We start from the raw sequence: 20,472 nt of genomic DNA, 5'->3' as shown, positions 1-20,472 counted from the left end.
TTTTGTGCCTATACCATACTACTTGACTACTATATCTTTTTAGTATATATTGAAATCTTGGATTGTGATTATTTCCAGGTTTTTCTTTTTCAAGATTGTATTGGCCATTTGGGTTTTGTGGTGCTTTCATAAAAATTTTAAGATTATTTGTTTTAGGTCTGTGAAAGATGCTGTTGGTGTTTTGATAGGCATTGCTTTAAATCTGTAGATTGCTTTGGGTGGTATGGATGTTTTAACAATATTTGTTTTTCCAGCCCATGAGCATGAAATATCTTTCCATTGATTGCATTGTCTTTAATTTCTTTTATAACTGTGTTATAGATTTCAGAATACAGGTCTTTCATCTTCTTTGTTAAGTTTATTACTAGGTGTTTAATTATATTTGGTGCAATTGTAAATATAATTGTTTTCTTAAATTCTCTTTCTGTTGTGTCATATTTAGTGAATAGAAATGCAACAGATTTCTGTAGTTTAATTTTTTATTCTGTGACTTCACTCAATTAATTTATCAGTTTTAATAGTTTTTAGTGGAACATCAGGGTTTTCTATATATGGTATCATGTCATCTGCAAATAGTGACAGTTTTACTATTTCCCTACCAATTTGGGTGCCTTTTATTTCTTTTTCTTGCCTGATTTCTGTGACTAGGACTTACAGTACTACGTTGAATAAAAGTGGTGAGACTGGACATCCTCATCCTGTTCCTGCTCTTGGGGGAAAGCTTTCAGTTTTTCACCATTGAGTATGATATTACCTGTGGGTATTTCATATGTGGCCTTTATTATGTTGGTGTATGTTCCCTCTAAACCTACTTTGTTGAGGGTTTGTATCATGAATAGATGTTGTACTTTGTCAAATTCTTTTTCTGCGCCTACTAAGATGATAGTATGGTTTTTATCCTTTCTCTTGTTGATGTGATGTATGATGTTGATTGATTTGTGAATATTGAGCAACACTTGCATCCCAGGAATAAATCTCACTTGATTGTTGTGAATGATTTTTTTCATATATTGTTGGATTCAGTTTGCTAGTATTTTGTTGAGGATTTTTATATCTATGTTCATCAGAGATATTGACCTATAGTCCTCTTTTTTTTTGTAGTGTCTTTATCTGGTTTCAGGGTAATGCTGGTCTTAAATGAATTTGGAAGCTTTCCTTCTTCTTCTATTTTTTGGATTAGTTTGAGAAGAATAGGTATTAACTCCTCTTTAAATGTTTTATATAATGAGCCTGTGAAGCTATCTGGCCCTGGACTTTTGTTGGGAGTTTTTTGATTATTGATTCAATTGCATTGCTGGTAATCAGTCTGTTCAAATTTTTTATTTCTTCCTGATTCACTATTGGGAGGGAGGTTATATGTTTCTAAGAATGTATCCATTTCTTCTTAGTTGTCCAATTAGATAATATGTAATTATTTTTTATAATATTATCTTATAAACTTTTGTATTTCTGTGGTATTCATTGTTATTTCCCCTCTTTCATTTCTGATTTTATTTGGAGTCCTCTCTCTCCCTCTCTCTCCCTCTCTCTTCCTCTCTCTCTCTCTCTTTCTCTCTTTTGGATTAGTCTGGCTAAAGGTTTATCAAATTTGTTGATCTTTTCAAAGAAGCGGCTCCTGGTTTCATTGATTTGTTATTTTGTTTTTTTCAGTCTGTATTTCACATATTTCTATCCTAATCTTTATTATTTCCTTCCTTCTACTGGATTTGGCCTTTGTTCATTCTTCTTTCTCTAACTTCTTTAGGTGTAAGGTTAGGTTGTTTATTTGAGATTTTTCTTGCTTTCCAGGATAGGCCTGGATTGCTATCAACTTCCTTCTTAAAACAGCTTTTGCTGCATCCCAAAGATTTTGGACGACTGTGTTTTCATTTTCATTTGTGTCCATGTACTTTTTGATTTCCCCTTTGATTCCTTATTTAAGACCATATTTAAGACCATATTAATTAACTTCCATGTATTTCTGCCTTTCCAAATTCTTTCTTGTGATTTATTATTAGTTTCATTGCCTTGTGATTGGAAAAGATGCATGGTATGACTTCAATCTTTTAGAATTTATTGAAACATTTTTGTGGCCCAATAAGTAATCTGTTCTGGAGAATGTACCATGTGAACTTGTAAGAATATACAATTCTGCTGTTCTAGGATGGAATGTTCTGAATATATGTTAGATCCATCTGGTCCAATGTACCATTCAAAGCTACTGTTTCCTTGTTGATTTTCTGTTTGGATGATACAATTGTTGATATCAGTGGGGTGTTAAAGTCCCCTACTATTATTGTATTACTATCAATGTATTCCTTTATGTTTGTTATTAGCTATTTTATGTATTTGGGTGCTTTCATGTTGGGTGTACAAATATTTACAATTGTTATATCTTCTTGTTGAATTGTTCCCTTTATGATTATATAGTGTCTATCTTGATCATCTGTTATAGTGTTTGTTTTAAAGGCTATTTTGTCTGATATGTGTTCTATCTCAGCTTTTTTTTCACCTCCATTTGACTTGATAAATGTTTTTCAATCCCTTCACTTTTAATCCTCATGTATCTTTTGGTCTGAAATGAGACTCTACATGAGCAGCATGTAGATGGGTCTTGCTTTTTTATCCATTCTGTCACCCTATGTCTTTTGATTTGAAGTATTTAATCCATTTACATTCAAAGTAATTATTGGCAAGTATGTGTACTTATTGCCATTTTGTTACTTGTTTTATGGTTGTTTTGTGGTTCTTCTCTGTTCCTTTCTTCTCTTGCTCTCTTCTCTCACAGTTTGATGACTTTCTTTAGTGGTATACTTGGATTCCTTCTTTATTTTTGCATATCTATTACTGATTTTTGATTTGTGGTTACCATTAGGTTTCTATAAAACATCTGATGCATATAGCAGTCTATTTTAAGGGGATAGTCTTTGTTTGTTTGAGAGAGAGAGAGAGAGAGAGAGAGAGAGAGAAGGAGGGTCATAGATAGAGACACATAATCTGAAGCAGGCTCCAGGCTCTGAGCTGTCAGCACAGAGCCCAATGTGGGGCTGGAACCCATGAACTGTGAGATCATGACCTGAGCTGAAGTCAGACACTTAACCTACTGAGCCACCCAGGAGCCCCAAGGTGATAGTCTTTTAAGTTTAAACACCTTCTATATCCCTCTCCCATCCCACATACCCACGTTTTAGGTATAAGATATCATATTTTACATCATTTTATTTTGTGAATCCCTGTACTGATTTTTATAGATGTACTTAATTTTACTGCTTTTGTGCTTCCTGCTTTTCTCACTCCTGCTTATGATCTTTCCTTTCCACTCAAAGAGTCCCCTTTAACATTTCTTGTTGGGCTGGTTTAGTGGTCTTGAATTCCTTTAGCTTTCATTTGTCAGGGAAACTCTTTATCTTTCCTTCCATTCTGAATGATAGCCTTGTTGGATAGATTATTCTTGGTTGCCCTTTTTTTTTCTTTCATCACTTTAAATATATCATGGCACTTCCTTCTGGCCTGCTAAGTTTAAGCTGAAACATCTGCTGATAGCCCCATAGGGTTTTCCTTATATATAATGGTTTTCTTTTCTGTGTGTGTGTGTGTGTGTGCGTGTGTGTGTCTGTGTCTGTGTGTATGTGTGTGTGTCTGTGTGTTAATTCTCTCTTTAACACTATTTTAGCCATTTTAATTACTATGTCTATTGGTATGGACCTGCTTGAGTTGATTTTTTTAGAGAGCTTTCTGTGCTTCCTGGATTTGGATGTCTGTTTCCTTCCCCAGATTTGGGAACTTTTCAGCTATTATTTATTCAAATAAATTTCTGCCCTTTCGCTTTCTCTTTTCTCCTTCCGGATCCCTATTATGTGAGTGTTGTTGTGTTACTGAGTTCCCCCAGTCTATTTTCATTTTTTTGGTTATTGTTTTTATAGTTCCTGTTCAGTAGCTTAATTGCTTTCCATTACTCTGTCCTCCAGGTCCCTGATCCATTCTTCTCCTTCCTCTAGACTACAGTTCATTTTTTATTTCATTTATTGAGTTTTTAAATCTGATTCGTTCTTTTTTTTAATGTTTTCTCTTTGTTGAGTGTTTCACTGATGTTTTCCACTCTTTTCTCCAGTCCAGTGAGTATCTTTATGACCATTACTTTAATTCTCTATTAGGCATATAGCTGATCTCCCTTTCATTTAGTTCTCTTGCTCTGACTTTTCCCTATTCTTTCATTTGGGACATATTCCTCTGTCTCCTCATTTTGTGTAACTCTCTATATCTGCTTCTCTGTGTTAGTAAAGTCAGCTACCTCTCCAGCTCTTGAAAGTAGTGGCCTTATGAAGAAGTCTTGTAGTGCCCTGCAGTATAATGTCCCTTGTTCCCCAGAACTTGGCACTTCAAGGGTATCTTCTATGTGTGTTGTGTGCATCCTGCTATTGTAGCTAAGCTGCTTTTGCCTTCATTCCATTCATTTACAATGCCTCTCTTTGATTGTTGTGGGCAATGTTTTGTTATTGGGCCAGTGTGGGACCACCTTGGGCTTGAGTTGAATCAGATCAGGTGTTATCCAGAGATGCAGGAGTACAGAACTGCAGAGTGATTTCCCTGTGTTGTCCTTGGCAAGCTTTTGTTGATGGGTGGGGCCTGCAGTCAGACTAGATGTCTGTCCCCAACCCATTGCTGGGGCTGCAGTCAGAACTGGGTATGTGGTTATCTTACCCTCTTCCCAGGGCAAGAATCATTTGGAGTGTGCTGGTCCCTGTTGGTGCTGCTTTCACAAGGCCAGGCTTGTGGCACCACTTTGGATGGGCTCTGGCCAAGGGCTTATTGGAGAGGGCACGTCTGTAGTTGAACATAGGGTCAGGGTACACAAGGTTAGCAGGGTCTGTGTTGGTCCACTGTGGGATAAGAGCTGCAGCCACAGGGAACCAAGGTAGTCCAGGTTGAGGGAGGGAGATCCACAGAAGCATGCAGAGGCAGGACACATGATGTTAGCAAGGTTTGCATGGGTCTGCTGTGGGAGACCAGGGACCAAGGTCTGGCTGTAGGGGACATGTCCACAGAAGAATGTGGGGACAGGGCATGCTATTAGCAAGCTAGGTAACAAGTATTGGAGTCCTGCTGATTCCCATAGATCTTCATGTGTCTAGCTCAGGGGTTGGGAAGGGAAATGGTTCCAGATAGCTCCTTTGTTCCTGGAGAAGTTCTCCCAGTGATCTCTTCACCTGAAGCACATGCTCTGAGATTAGTAAACAAATGTCCCTCTCATATACCTCAGATGTTTTGCAAACTGAAAAGCAGAAATACTTCTAATTTCTCAATAGCTTATCCAGAGGAGGGCTTCTGTCTTTGGAACATGCTGTAATTTCTTAAGTAGTATTAAAATATTTCTTTAAAGTAGTATTTGCACAGTGCTTTAGAAGAGGGATTGTTTTAAATGCAGATACCTAAGCCTCATCTCAAACTTTCTGAAATAGATCTGTAGTCCTGGGGCCCAGGAATTACATTTTAATATATTCTCCTAGGTGGCTTACATATGTTAAAATCTGAAGATTACTGCAGAGAAATTATATTCTATATTATGAAAATGAACACCTAATGAACATTGCTTGAGGATTCTTGTTTTTAATTTTTTTTTATGTTTTTATTTTTTTTTTGAGAGACAGCATGTGAGCAGGGGAGGGGCAGAGAGAGAGCTTCAGAAGCAGACTCCAGGCTCTGAGCTGTCAGCACAGAGCCTGATGTGGGGCTTGAACTCACAGACCGTGAGATCATGACCTGAGCTGAAGTCGGATGCTTAACTGACTGAGCCACCCAGGCACCCCGTGTGTTGCTTAGGGATTCTAAGTCCATAACGTGGCAGGAATATGTTTTGTGCCAGTAGGTGTATATGCCTGCTATGTTAATTGACTTAGAATTGCCAGACTATTTACCAAAGAGCACTGGTAATACAATTGTTATAATAATAATTATTATTATTGTTTAATAGCTTTATTTAGAGATAATTTATATACAAATCTCCCACTTAAAGTGTGCTATTCAATGGCTGTTAGTATATTTATAGAGTTGTGCAACCATCCCAACAATTAATTTTAGAGCTTTTTAATCATTCTCAGAAGAATCTGTGTATCCTTTAACTATCACTTTCTCACCTCCCCAGCCCTACAGCCCAAGGCAAACACTAATCTAATTTCCGTCTCTCTAGATATGAGGTGAACATTTTTGTACAATTTTTTGTGTGGACATGTGTTTTAATTTCTCTTAGTTTTATACATAGAGTGGAATTGCTAGTCAAATTGTGACTCTATGTTTACCTTTTTGAGCACTTGCCAGACTGTTTATCAAAGTGCCTGCCCTATTTTACATTATCCCCACAATGTTTGAAGATTCTGATTTCTCTCCGTTTTCACCAACACTTATTATCATCTATCTTTTTAATAATAGCCATTCTAGTGTATGTGAAGTGGTATTGGTTTGCATTTCCTTAATGAGCAACAAAGACATGTGCTTCTTGGCCACCTATACATATTCTTGAGAGAAATGCCTTTTCAGATCTTTTGTCTATTTTTAAATTGAGTTATTGGTCTGTTTTGTTATTGAGTTGTAATATATTTTTAATATATTCTAGATAGTCTCTATCAGACGTGTGTTATGCAAATATTTCCTACCATTCTTTGGATTATTTTCATTTTCTTAATAATGCCCTTTAATGCACAAAAGTTTTTAATTTTGATGAATTCCAATTTGTCTATTTTTTCTTTTGTTGTTCATGCTTTTATTGTCTTATCTAAGAATCTGCAGCCAAATCTAAGGTCATGTAGGTTTACTACTATATTTCTTCTAAGACTGTTATATTTTAGCTCTGAAATTTAGATCTTCAATCCAATTTGAGCTAATTTTTGTATATTGTATGAGGTAGGGGTCCAACTTTATTCCATTACATGTAAATGTCCAATAGTCCCCACACCTATTGAAAACATTATTCTTTCCTCCATTGAATGGTTTAAGCACCCTGTCCTGTAGCACAAAAATCAATTTACCATAGAGGCAAGGGTGTATTTCATAACTCTTAGTTGTATTCTATTGATCTGTATGCCATCTTTATGCCAGCACCATCATGCCTTGACTCCTGTTGCTTTATACTAAGTTTAAAATTTTATTTAACGTTTTATTTATTTTTGAGAGAAAGAGACAGAGAGTGAGGGGAGAGGGACAGAGAGAAAGGAAGACAGAATTGGAAGCAGGTTCCAGGCTCTGAGCTGTCAGCACAGATCCCAATGCAGGGCTTGAACTCATGAACCCTGAGATCATGACCTGAGCTGAAGTTGGACGCTCAACCAACTGAGCCACCCAGGCGCCCCGCTTTATACTGTTTTAAAATCAGGAAGTGTGAGTCCTTCAGCTTTTTCATATTTTTAAACATGGTTTTAGCTGTCCTGGACCCCTTAAGCTTCAATATGAATTTTAGGATCAACTTAAAATTTCTAGGGGCGGGGTGGCTCGGTTGGTTGAGCGTCCGACTTCGGCTCAGGTCACGATCTCGCAGTCTGTGAGTTCGAGCCCCGCGTCGGACTTTGTGCTGACAGCTCAGAGCCTGGAGTCTGCTCCGGATTCTGTGTGTCCCTCTCTCTCTTCCCCTCCTCTCCTCATGCTCTGTCTCTCTTTCTGTCAAAAATAAATAAACATTAAAAAAACTAAAATTTCTAAAAAGAAGCTAGGTGGGATTCTGATAGTATTACACTGAATTTGTAGATCAGTTGGGGGAGTGTTGCCATCTTAACAATGTTAAGTCTTCCAATATATCAACAGAAGATGTCTTTCTGTTTATTGAGATCTTCTTTAATTTTTTAAACAATGTTTTATAGTTTTCACAGTGTGTGTTATGCACTTTGTTACAGGTATTCCTAAGTATTTTGTTCTTTAATGCTATTGTAAATGGATTTTTTTTTTTAATTTTATTTTTTGGATTGGTCAGACAAGTGTATAGTAAAACAATTGATTTTTTACATATTGACCTTATACCCTGCAACCTCGCTGAACTTGTCTTTTCTTATAGATTTTGAGTGGATTCTTTAGGCTTTTGTACATGTAGGATCATGTCATTTGCAAGTAGAGATAGTTTTACTTCTTCCTTTCTAATCTAAATCCATTTTATTTCTTTTGCTGCCTAATTTATCTGGACAGTACTTCCAGTACAATGTTGAATAGAAGTGGCAGGAGTAGACATTCTTATTTTATGAGGAACTCATCTTGGGGGAAACCTTTCAGTTTTCACCATTAAGTATGATTTTAAAACAAACAAAAAACAAGAACAAACTCTTACAGAAATGAGCTTATGATCTAAGATGAGACAGACAATAATCAAGTAATTGCACAAATATAGGTATCCCCCCTTTTCAAAAGATAGTGGTTTTTTTTTTTTACTTTTATGAAAGACCTACAGTAGTGACAGTTTTCACTAACTAAAAGAAATCCAAAGAGTATTTTTTCTTTTATAGAAAAACAAAAACAAAAAATCAAAAATAGCATTCAGTGTTTATTTTGCAGCTGAGCCCTTATAGAGGCCACATGTACCCTAAACACTGAGAGTGGTACTGCCAGCTCCTTCCTGGAAACTGCAATAAGCATCTCAGCATCAAACCACTGTAGCTTTGCATTCTGTGAGCATCTGTGCTTTATCTCCATTTATCTTGTGCATTAATTAGCCAGGTATGACCTACGGTATCAGAAAAGCCTAAGAAGGGTTACTTTTGGGGTCCGGGAATGCTAAAAAATCTTTTTATGTTAATTAATGGTAATTTTTTCTTTGCTTTACACAATTTCAGCTTACAAAAGTTCTCATAGGAATATTTTATTTTCAAATAGTGGAGGAGATCTTTATAATTAAATTATGATAACTATGACGGTGAGAATGTATCCTTGACCCCTGTAGATAGATTACAATGACCATGTGCTTTCTTTTGCTTCAACCCCTGAGGGGAACAGTTAACTTAAAACAGGATTAATCTTAACCACTGATGCCTTGTTGGGCTATTTTGGTTTGTCTATCTCTTGAAGGAGTGTCCAGTCTATAATTTAATCTTTATTCAGGACCCTTCCATAGTTTCTAAGACTTACTTCAAATAATGCTACATTTATATACGGAATCTATGTCAGCTCTGGATATGGAGAAATTCCTAAGTCTATATATATCTGTAGATTCCTAAGAGGTAAACCATAAAATCAAAGGAGCTTATTCAAAGGACAAGGAAGGCAAGTAACCTGAGACCTCTATAGTAACAATATCCACTACTTTGCCAGAAACTTTTTTTTAAGTTTATTTATTTATTTTGAGAGAGAGAGCACAAGCAAGTAAGGAGCAGAGAGAAGGAGAGAGAGAATCCCAAGCAGGCTCCATACCATCAGTGCAGAGCTTGATGAGGGGCTTGCATTCATGAAACAGGAGATCATGAAGTGAGCCTAAACCAGAGTCGGGCACCCAACCGACTGAGCCACCCAGGCACCCCCCAGAACTTCTAATTTATAAAACCTAAGTTGAGACAGGGAACAGAAGCAAGGATTCCAAGACGTATTTCAGAATTATGCAGGTTTTTTTGTTTGTTGTTTTTCATACTTATTTCCTGCTGAACCTGACAATGAGATTATTCTTAATTATACAATCTTCTAAATGTTTCATGTGATTCTTTATAGGTTTCAGAGCAAGACTGTCATTTGGAGACAGACTTATGTAAGGTGAATTATGTCTTTGTATGTAATTTACAGATGAACAGATATTAAAATAACAGCTGATTTAATTTGTTAAATTACAGAATAAGTTTGGAAGTAAAGTTTTCACACCAACTTAACCATCCCTGGTGACACCAATATATAAACAGAACTATTTGGATCTGCAAAAAATGTGAAGCAGACAGTGAAAGGAGGAAATCACACTGACCTTTTCCCTGAATTCTTCTTTTGGCCACTCCTTGTTATATGCTAAAAATCCATATTGAGTTACCATATAATCTTGTTCCTCAGTAAGAAAAGATTTTACACTTGTTGGCTAGTGGCTATGATGCCAGGTTTTTATTCCCTCACATGAATGAAGAGGGATAGAAGTAGAATAGGGAAGTAAGTCAGGGAAATAAAAGTAAATACATTTTCTAACCTAGATTTAACCTGTTGTAATATCAGTTATTTCTGTCAATTTTCCATGTTAGAGTTATATGCCTAGGACAATAGAATTTAATCAAAAGAGTAATATTGTGGAACAATTTTTTTTGTTCTCTTGGTTTTATTACTAAATTTTGTGACTTAGAGATATTCAACTTCTTTTTGTCTCATAATCACCTTTCCCAGTCTTAAGAGATTCAGAGGGTTATATAAATAAAACCATTCTGATTACATTACCAATCTTGACAATTGACCTACCAACTATATTACCTTGTTACTGCTCATATTTCATCTGCAAAATTTGCTCCATTGAAAATGGATTCAGATGTTTTAAAACCAGATGCTTTAGGGATAAAACACCAGTAGTTCCTGTTTTGAAAAATGAAGAGCTGTCTTAGGCTCTTTAATTTATCCCTAGTACATAACACCAGCCATATGAACATTTCTCAGTCACCCACAGTCAGAATTGGCTTATAGTAACAGGCATGTTGCCCATGTGATGGACTATGTATAGCTTTTATGGGATGCTGCCAGGGGATATGTGCCTCATGTGCCTTTTCTTACTCTCTTTCTGACTGGAGAGATTGCTATTCTCTCAAAATGAAAAGTTATTTACTAACTTAAGTTAGTTCCAAGTATATCAAAGCTTACTGTTCATGTAGGATTATATCCCATATACTTAAATACGTGATCTCACTTAGTTCTCATAACAACTCTATAAAGGAGGTATCTATTTTTCTGTTTTTGAAGAAGAGAAAATTGATCTCGTACACTTTACCAAAATCACATAGTTTTTATGAGAGTGCTCTCAATTCAATTTTAGGTTTGTCTGATTCCAATGTCCAGGCTTTCCCAGCCCAGTTTCAAGAAAGGAAAGTCATAAGATTACCCAAACCACCTGTTATATGTATCTGGCTCCTGAACTCATCAAATCCAGAGTGTAATTTTTATCATCAAAGACGCCCATGATCATTTGGGTATAAATCAGAGAAACTTCATAATTATTAAGATAAAAGTATTAAGATAAAAGTAATGCTGTTTTTCAGAGAATTACTATGAAGACTGATTGTCTCATTTTATTTATTTCATCAAACTTTTAGGGCACACCTGTATACAAGCATTATACCCATCACTGAAAATATGAGTATGGATAAGATACACGGCCCCTATCCTTTATCTCATATCATCGTGGTAGAGATATAGATGAAATAAGACCTATAATCAGGAGTGCCATTCAAAATGTTTAATAACTATACTGAACAAGCACCAATCAATCAGAGCATGACTAGTTATATATAGCTGCTGTGTTTGAAAATCATGCTCATTGCCTATCAGCTTTGACTATAATAATGTAATTAATACTCAAGTAGAGGTATGTGGGAACACAGATGGAGACGGGTGGAAGGAAGGGATGAAGGTGATCATGAACAACCTGAAAATAGAGATGACATGATCGTAACCTTGAAGGATAAGTGGGAGTTTTCCATTGGACAAAAGAGGACACGGCCTTTTAGGCAGAGGAAGCAACTATATTAAACAAGGGCTATATAGTGGTTTTAGGGGCTGGGAATGTGGAGTTACCAATCAACAAGCATAAAGTTTCAGTTAAGCAAGATGAATAAGTTCTTGAGATCTGCTGTACAACATTGTCCCTATAGTTAACAATAGATCCCATCTTAAGTGTTCTTACAGCAATAAAATTAAATTAAATATAAATACATTAAACAAGCAAACAAACTAAGGCTGGGAAGCACTGAGAAATGCCTAGCAGCTATGATTAGATTATGGGGTTCATGAGGAGTAATGGCTAGAGACGATGGTAGAAAGTCATTTTAAGCCAGATCATGAACCTAAGCTAAGAAGTTTTTACTTTTCTTCCCTGGGCATCAAAGAACCTAAACAATTACATCTTTGCTTGAGATAATTTCGGTTGTATTGTAGAAAATATACTAATGGGAAAAGGCCATGTAGAGGCTATATTAATAATTTAGGTGAGAGATATGATGTGGATCTATACTGGTATTGTTGTAAAGAGGAGAGGGATGTAAGAGACACTGTATGTATTGGTTGATTGCCTATATTGAGGTGGGAAAGAAAAAGTCAAGAATGAATTTGCCTTGAGCAACTTTAGTGGTTTTACCTGAGATAGTACAAGCAGATGGAGATAACATATCCAGTATGTTTGGAAAGTGAGCAAGATAATGATCTTGGTTTCATACATAATATGTCATGCAGAACACCCAGGTGGAGTAGTCAAACAGACAATTAGAAATGTAGATGAGTAACAGTACTTATTCTATGCTACACACACACACACACACACACACACACACACTCACTCACTTGACAGACAACTCAATGTACGGAAGAAATACTTTGAAACTAAAATATGTTAACTACTCCCCCTTTAGGAAAACAATTTGTTTTCATTTTATGGTTTGAGTCAATTTATAGATTGCATATCATAACTTATAAATATCAAAATGTATTCAAAAACTATGTTTTGCTTATTTTGATATTTTATTGTGCTGGTAAGTCGAAGGTTAGATCTTGATTGCCCTACAGGTAAGTTTGATTTGCAAATATCCCTCATACACTTCTTTTATTATTTTGTTTTAGTGAATTCCAAGATTGCATGCTGTTGTATGGTAATAAACTGCCCATAAAAACTCCAACACTGACTTAGAAAATGGCAACTGGGGGAATTGCTCAGTATTGGTAGATAGTCTGAATTGGCTCAAATCTACAATAATGGGAGTGAATCTTTATATCAATAAGCAATACAGTATTAAGCAACTCCCTCATTTACATGGTTTTGCATTAAACTGATTGACATATGCATATAATATATTATGAGACCAGTATTTCAAGTCACACTGAAAGCATATTCTGTTTCTATTTGGTTACCTGCCCTTACCACTCTCCCCAGGGGAAAAAAAACTACAAAGATAATTAATTTGTTTTCACTACATTCTCATCTATTAGTGTCGCTGTTTTCCTAACTTTTAGGCATCCAAATCCTCAAACTAACTCTGCTTGCCCAAAGGCTACCATCGCAGTATTTCACTGAAACCTGCCCTTTATAGGTGCCTAGATCACCTTTCTTCCTCCTGTCTGGTGTCACTTAAACTCCCATTTAAGCAACAGCACATTTTAGGGATTTAGGTTTATTCACAGTAGTATTAAAAACAGTCAGCCAGTCTTCCCAAGGTGTGTCCAAGGTGTGTCCAAGGTGTGTCTGTGCACTTGTGTGTGTACATGCATGTGCATGTGCACACATGCACACATGTGTGCCCCATAATGTCTGCATGCATGAATGACCTGTTTCCTATTGTGCTCTGTGAGATCAAGTAGGTGAGGTGGACAACTAGACAAGTGAACAGAGCAAGAAGCCTCGCCTCAGTGTGAAGCTGAGACACTAGCAGATACAAGGAGTCAGTACACTGGGACTAGAGAAATAGGTTCTCACCATCTCCTCCTTAACCCTAACTTTCTCCTCCCAGGAGTTTGCTAAGACATGTTGATGAGACCAGCACAGACCCTGAAATGCCCTACCCTCTCAGAATCTGTTTTCAGAATGCAGAAGCTGCTTCCTAACTGGTCTCTGGAAGAGAGGCAATTGGCCTTGGTCAAAATGTCAAGGAGACCAAGTTTGTTTTTTCTATCTCCCTCACTGAGTTATTTGCAGACCTTCTCCATACTTGATGGAAAAAACATATTACATTAATTTTAAGATGGTAATTTTTCACAATTTAACACCTCTGTATCATCAATGGCATCCTATGGCATTGGTGTTGTCTGGATTTAATTTCTTATATAAACATTTATTTCCAACAATTACCTAGAACTACTATTGGCCTGGCACCACTTTAAATTAAACTTTATTCTTGAGGTTTTTACATCACACTAGTGGTGTGAATTCAGACCTCATATCTATATAATGGCTGTGGTTCAAAATCTCAGGGGAGATTTTTCTTTTCTTTCTCCTCCCAGTACTAAGGTTAAGAAGTACAAGTAGTCCCTTAGGAATCCCAGCTTTATGCCAGGGTATCTTATTAGATTCCCTATCTTGGACTGTTTTTCTTCGTATTTGATAAAATAATGGTGTATCTTATAGCTAAAGAATATAAGAAATTTGGTATTGGAATTGAAAAGGTTCACCAGGGACAAAAATTCTTCACAGTTTATTACTTCTGCACAGCAGCACTGCCTTCTTCAGGTCTTTACTTGTCTTTGAGAGCCTGCCAACACCTCTCAACAAGACCTAGGTAATCACCCTCCAGATGAATGATTCACTATGCAATTTGTAGGTATAATGGGATTTGTTAATTTGTAATTTCATCAAGATGTAATTTGTGGGTAAAGATTGTGATAAAGCCATAATTACCACTGTGGTGATTTTGTTCATTGCTTTTGCAAATACTTATTAATGTATCTATCTTGTACCCTGAGGAAGGAACAAAGATTCCCAAGAAATGGTCCCTGACCTCAAGGATCTTAGAGTCTATTTTGATTGAATAAAGCATGTGCAAAATAACTGTAATGTAATGTGGAAAGTAATGCTGTGGGATGAAAAGTATGCCCTGTGGATATTCAGGAGAGAAAGGAATTATTTCTAGTTTGAGAAGAACAAAAATGCTTTACAGAAGAGATGGGTAATAATATTAACAATAAAAATAATAATTACCATTTAAAATGATTTACTCATGTTATTTTATTTAATCCTGTATAAAATAGATATTAATTATACTTTATTACTGAGAAAACTTGTTCTGAAAATGAATACATTTTTAGAGATAGAAGCAGTGTTGGGAAGGGTGTTATTAGTGGGAATAGTCAGAAGAAAGGCATGAATGGGAAAGCAAGACACACATACAGAGATACTACATAGATTAACTTGGTTGGAGCATTGGGTGGGTAAAAGAAAGTAATAAGAGAAGTAAAACTGAATATTTTGTTTTAGTTAGGTAATGGAGGAATAGATGGGAGTTGTCATGGAGATAGAATAAAATAACTTGGCAGACAGTTTATTACAGAATAACAGAGGAGGAAGATTTATCAAAGATGAAGAAGTGATTTGGGGATTAAATGTCTGAGAGAACCTGTCAGAATGGCTAAAATTAATAACACAAGAAACAGGTGTTAGTGAGGATGTGGAGAAAGAGGAACCCTCTTGTACTGTTAGTGGGAATGCAAACTGGTACAGTCACTCTGGAAAACAGTATGGAGGTTTCTCAAAAAGTTAAAAATAGAACTACCCTACAATCCAGCAATTGCACTACCAGTTATTTACCCAAAGGATACAATGATACAGATGCAAAAGGGTACATGCGCCCCAGTGTTTATAGAAGCATTATCAACAACAGCGAAACTATGGAAAGAGCCCAAATGCCCACTGACTGATGAATGGATAAAGAAGGTGTGAGATATATACATAATGAAATATTCTTCAGCCATCAAAAAGAATGAAATCTTGCCATTTGCAAAAATGTGGGTGGAACTACAGTGTATTATACCAAGTGAAGTAAGTCAGAGAAAGACAAATACCATATGATTTCACTCATATGTGGAATTTAAGAAACAAAACAGATGAACATATGAGAGTGGGGAAAAAAAGAAAAAAGAGAGAGAGAAACAAACCATAAGAGACCCTCTTTTAATTTTTTTAATGTTTATTATTTTTGAGAAAGAGAGAGAGAGAGAACAAGCACAAGCAGGTGGAAAGCAGAGAGGGAGACACAGAATCTGAAGCAGGTTCCAGGCTCTGAGCTGTCAGCACAGAGCCCGGCGTAGGGCTCAAATTCACAAACCATGAGGTCATGACCTGAGCCCAAGGAAATCAGACACTTAACTGACTGAACCACCCAGGCGCCCCCCCACCCCCACCAATAAGAGACTCTTAAAGATAGAGAACAAACTGACAGTTGATGAAGGGGGGTGGGTGGGGGATGGGTTAGATGGGTGATGGGTTTTAGGAGGACACTTGTTATGATGAGCCCTAGATGCTGTAAGTGACGGATCACTGAATTCTGCTTCTAAAACCAATATTGCACTGTATGTTAACTAACTAGAATTTATTTTTTTAATGTTTATTTATTTTTTGAGAAAGAATGCAAGTGGAGGAGGAACAGAGAAAGGGGGGGACAGGGGTTCCAAAGCGGGCTCTGCATTGACAGCTTCAATGCTGAGCCCAATGCAGGGCTTGAACTAATGAGCCAGGAGATCATGACCTGAGCTGAAGTTTGCCACTCAACTGACTGAGCCACCCAGGCACCCCAACTAATTAGAAGTTTGATAAAAATTTGAAAAATAAATGAATGGGAGAAAGTGATACTAGAAGAAGAAACAGTAAACACAAGAGAATATGGTCCATTGAGGCTCTAACCTAACAAGCTTAATTATAAATGTCCTAACACTCCCTTGCAAGTAGAGAAAAGGCTTGGGGGAAGGACCAAGAAAAGTATGATATGTAATCAATGGTGGTAGGTTTATAAAGTTCTGAACATCAAGGATAGTCTCCCTGAATGGATAATCTTAGATGAGGGTGTGTAAACTCAAATCCAATTTAAGGAGGTCCAATGTTGTACCAGATGTGAGCCTCCTAGCATGGAACATGGTGACTCAAGAAGTAAGGGGAGACTAACTGTCACCAGGGAAGACCTTTCAAGGCCAAATGAGAGAAATTGAAAGCAAAATTGAGCCACAAGGAAAAGGATTTACTTAGGCTAAAAGGGTTTATTTATCCCAGTTCTGTCCCACCGCTAGTTACCAATTTCCTAGGGCACAAGGTTGACTTTTGAAAAGGATACTTTCCATTCCACCCCTTGATAAACAGGCAGAAAAATTGGGCATCACCAACCTAGGCAAAAGGTCTAGCCAAGAGTTTTCTGGGTGGGGTTTTGTGTTCTTTCAGTGAAAGAATAAAATGTTATGCTATCAGCCAGTTTAGGGCTCTGTTCATTTTAAAGCATTATATGCATAATCTAAAAGGAAAAAATCACCCAACTGACAGAGAACAGATTGGTGGTTGCCAAAAGCAGGGAGTGGGGGTTGGTTGCAAAGGTTGAAGGGGGTCAAAAGGTACAAACTTGTGCTTATAGGATACATAAGTCTTGGAGATATAATATACAGCATGGTGACTTAATAAAAAAGGAAGGAAGAAGGAAGGAAGGAAGGAAGGAAGGAAGGAAGGAAGGAAGGAAGGAAGGAAGGAAGGAAGGGTGGGAGGGAGGAAGGAAGGAAAGGTGGATTATGCTAGCACAATAGCTCTAAGTTGAGAAGTTTTTCTTTTTAATTAATCAAATTTTTGAAATTTGTCTTTAGAAATAGGTCTACCACAACTAATTTTTTATTGTCACACTGTTTCTATTTTATGAAATTTGGATTCCTAAGGTCCTGGATTAAGTCCCCACTGCCATATACTAGCTTTACCTTTTCCATTAAGCACAAGCTGTATGATTTTGACAAGTTACTTAATCATACATTTTTCATGAGCAAACGAACTATTTCTTTGTTTACTTTGTGATCTTTTCTCCCAGGAGAATGTCTGTTTAGGTTAGTTGTCATCACTCAATGCAGAACACTCCTTCTGCAAAGAATGGCCCACCAAAACATTTTCAGAGGTACTAATCAGTGTGAATATGGTTTTTACAAAATAAATGATTATGAGTCTAGAATAGTAACACCACCTTATGCTACTTGTATACTTGTATATTTCTTCAAACATCTAAAAAGAACTTTCATAGACATTTTCTCATTTAATTTGCATAACATACTCTGTAAAAGTAGGAAGAGTGAAGTAGCTATAAATGAACAAGATAATGAAGACAAAGAAATATCACCAAGTAGCAAGACAAATTTGAATCTCACCTTAAATTTGTCATGTAACTTACAGGCTATAGGATTAATTCTTTTGTCTAACCCCTATACTAAAAGAAAAATGGTGGTGGTGGGGTGTGTGTGTGTGTGTGTGTGTGTGTGTGTGTGTGTTTACTAACTAAAGACACCAATATATTATACAGTGAAGTCAAAAGGCATACAAATATTTTGTTTAAACAATATGAGGATAAGTTTTTACTAATGGCTGTCCAGGTAATTTGTACTAACTCTCCTACTAAAAACAACCAGCAAAGCTGGGACAATGTATCAGAACTAAAGACACCAGAAAGTTCTCAAGGCATTCAATTATCCTGATTCCCATGATCCAGAAGAACAAAAGGATCCAGAAGGATAATGCATCTTTACTGTCAAATTTGCCCTAAAGTTGTCAGGTTATTTTAGGAAGAGTTTGCTGACAGTATGAACAGAGAGTTTACAGATTTGAGAATTTAGAGGACAGAAGTTGGAGTAAGAGGCCCAAAAAAGAGAGAAGTCCTGGTAACATCTTCCTCCAGACTTTGAGTTTGAACCTTGAAGGTCATACCTTAAGAGTAAGGATAAACCAGAAACAGACTGACCTTCACAGGAACTGAAACCAGCCTCAAGTGATCTCAATCCCTGATTGAACTAATTAAGTTAATATGGACTTCCTAGTGTCCCTAGTCACTTAATATAAATTTCTGAAGGACTATAATGTCACTTTAGACCTAAGTTATGTCTCATAATTTTTTCATTAACTGTGTTTGGTGCTCCATCAGGAATACTCAGAAATATGAGGAAACAAGACAGGTACCTGAGCGCACACAGAAGTAACACATATAAGGAATTCATACAACACAGTAGCAAAGTAATAATCATCATCATCATCCAATTAAAAACAGGTCAAAGAACCTGAACAGACATTTTCCCAAAGAAGACATACAAATGGCCAACAGGTACCTGAAAAGATGCTCCACATCATTAATCATCAGAGAAAGGCACATCAAAACCACAGTGAGCTATCACTTCACACCTGCTAGAAAGGCTTTTATGAAAAAGACAAGATAACAAGTGTTGATGAGGGTATAGAGAAAAGGGAACCCCTGTGCACTGTTGGTGGGATTGTAAAATACAGGCATAACCTGCAATCAAAATGATAAATTTTAATATTACTCTCTGTAATTTTTATAATATATAGGAAAAAATCAGTATGGATATAAATGACTTGAATAACAATTATTACAATTAAACTAATTGAGACCTATAAAGCACTGCAACTGAAAAAAAAAATCAGAGTATGCATTCTTTTCAAAAATACATAAAAGTTTTACAGAAATGGACCATATGCTGGCCATGAGGTAAACTTGATAAATTCGGGACTTAAATTATTCAGAATATGTTCTCTGACCACAAAGAAATTAGCTAAAAATCACTAAAAAGGGAAAAAAACCTAGAACATCTTCATATGTTTGGAAATTAAGCTATAGTTTTTTTTTTTTTAATTAAGTTTTTAGGGGCATCTGGGTGGCTCAGTCGGTTGAGTGTCCAACTTTGGCCCAGGTCATGATCTCCCCATTCATGAGCTCGATGTTCACGAGCATCGGGCTCTCTGCTGACAGCTCAGAGCCTGGAGCCTGCTTCAGATTCTGTGTCTTTCTCCCTCTCTGCCCCTCCCCTGCTCATGTTCTCTCTCTCTCTCTCTCTCTCTCTCTCTCTCTCTCAAAAATAAATAAAGACACTTAAAAATTATTTTTAAAAAATTAAGTTTTTAAAATATGATAAAATAAGTTATAAAAATATTACATACTAAATTTAAAAAAAAGGTAAAACCATGGTTAGTGGGAAATATATAGTTTTAACTGCCTATATGAGAAAATAAAAATGGCCTGCAAGGCAATTACCTAAGCATCTGCCTCAAGTACTCATAACTGAGCAACAAACTGAACACAAAGAAAGTTTAAAAAAAAGTATAAGAAAAGGAAAATATGTCATTAATCACGTAATAAAGAAGATCAAAGAATCAATAGATGGTTGTTTAAAAGAATTGATAAAATTAATTTAGAAAAAAAGAGACAAATGACTATCAGTGATGAAAATGGAGATGACACCACAGATTCCACCAACATTAAAAAGATATTAAAAGGATATTTTGAAAAAAATTTGGTAAAAGTATGGGTTACCAAAAACCAACATAAAAAAATAGAAAATATGATCAGTCCTATAACTACTAAAGAAATTGAATTTTAAAACTTCTCAGAAAGTGAAGTCTATAACCAGAATGTTTCATCAGTAAATTGTACCTTGGATATAAGGAAGTAATAATGCCAATCTTACACAAATTCTTCCAAATGATGGAAAAAGATAGTTGGCAAAGGCAGTTGCCAACTGCTTAATGAGACCAGCATAATGTTTATACCAAAACCTGACAAAAATATTACCAGAAAGGAAGATTACAGGTAATCCAGTATTTCCAAATTGATCTGCAGATTCAGTATAACCCCA

General features: G+C 36.3%; 1 protein-coding gene across 15 annotated transcripts in view; it reads left to right on the top strand.

Annotated features, from left to right (window-relative positions):
* LMNTD1 (lamin tail domain containing 1) overlaps positions 1 to 20,472 on the top strand; it is a 452,554-nt gene that overhangs the window by 364,405 nt on the left and 67,677 nt on the right. The window contains exon 1 of one of the 15 annotated variants that reach the window (XM_042991981.1): positions 9,652 to 9,693. The exons of the other annotated variants lie outside the window; for them this stretch is intronic. The gene's annotated coding sequence lies outside the window, so the exon portion shown is untranslated. Of the gene's footprint in view, positions 1 to 9,651; positions 9,694 to 20,472 lie in introns of those variants that run through there. 15 annotated transcript variants of the gene reach the window in all.

The sequence above is a fragment of the Panthera tigris genome, chromosome B4 (assembly GCF_018350195.1).
Source record: "Panthera tigris isolate Pti1 chromosome B4, P.tigris_Pti1_mat1.1, whole genome shotgun sequence".
In the NCBI taxonomy this organism is placed as follows: domain Eukaryota; kingdom Metazoa; phylum Chordata; class Mammalia; order Carnivora; family Felidae; genus Panthera; species Panthera tigris.
Note: the sequence above shows the minus strand (reverse complement) of the source record. Positions and strands in the feature narration are given on the sequence as shown.